At 61.6% G+C, this 987-nt stretch overlaps 1 non-coding gene across 1 annotated transcript; it reads right to left on the bottom strand.

The window, feature by feature from the left end:
• Positions 1-152, bottom strand: LOC138659998 (5.8S ribosomal RNA). Its single transcript, XR_011317505.1, has one exon. It is a non-coding gene; the product is annotated as a 5.8S ribosomal RNA (ribosomal RNA).
• Positions 153-987: the final 835 nt, after the last annotated feature.

Genomic DNA, 987 nt, shown 5'->3' with positions numbered 1-987 from the left:
CAACCCTCAGACAGGCATAGCCCCGGGAGCACCCCGGGGCCGCAAGGTGCGTTCGAAGTGTCGATGATCAATGTGTCCTGCAATTCACACTTAATTCTCGCAGCTAGCTGCGTTCTTCGACGCGCGCGCCGAGTGATCCACCGTTAAGAGTCGCGCTTTCTGGTTTGGGGACACTCGGAGGCGCCCCCCTTTTCACTCTCGTGTCAGCCGGCCGCAAAAGACTGGGATGCTTTGGAGGGTTGTTTTCAAATCTCGGCCCTGTTGCCCGGGCGCTCGGCCTCCCCGTCCCTCCCTCCAGCGGGGAGGAGAACAAAGGAGGGCTCGAGGCTTCTCAACCTACCGCCCAGACCCACATACCCCGGGGAGGGGTGTGTGAGCGCACAGGAGAATGGTACCCGGGACGGCCTTTCGCGTACGCGGGGGGCTTCTTATTTTTCCTCGGCAGGCAGCGGCAGGGCAACAATCGTCGGCGCGAGGCCGGGCGTCTTTTTCCTGGGCGACGGAGCGAGAGGGGCTCCCCGCACCCTCCCGACGTCGCCCGCCCGCTGTCCTCACGTGCCCTCACCGTCCCCACCCTGCGGAGCGCCCTGGCGAAGCAGAAAGAGACCTACCACCGCCCCCATCACGTTCGGTACCCTTCGGGGATTTGGCGGGCGGCTGGCCTCCTGATCTGCACCTCATCGGTATTTTTCACTCGCCCATTAAAGATCCTTCCACAGGTTCATCTAGGGAAACCTTGTTACGACTTTTACTGTCTCTAGATAGTCAAGTTCGATCGTCTTCTCGGCTCTCCACCATGGGTCTTGGCCGAACCCGGCGGGGCCGATCCAAGGACCTCACTAAACCATCCAATCGGTAGTAGCGACGGGCAGTGTGTACAAAGGCCAGGGACTTAATCAATCGAGGGAGAGAAGCCAGATAGGAAGCCCCGCAGCGGGAAGGGCACCCGGAGGAAGGGAAATCCTCCTCGTCGTCCGTGCCAGCAGG

Source organism: Ranitomeya imitator, chromosome 1 (genome assembly GCF_032444005.1).
Source record: "Ranitomeya imitator isolate aRanImi1 chromosome 1, aRanImi1.pri, whole genome shotgun sequence".
NCBI classification, from domain to species: domain Eukaryota; kingdom Metazoa; phylum Chordata; class Amphibia; order Anura; family Dendrobatidae; genus Ranitomeya; species Ranitomeya imitator.
The sequence above is the reverse complement of the archived record's forward strand: the minus strand, read 5'-3'. Positions and strand labels throughout refer to the sequence as shown.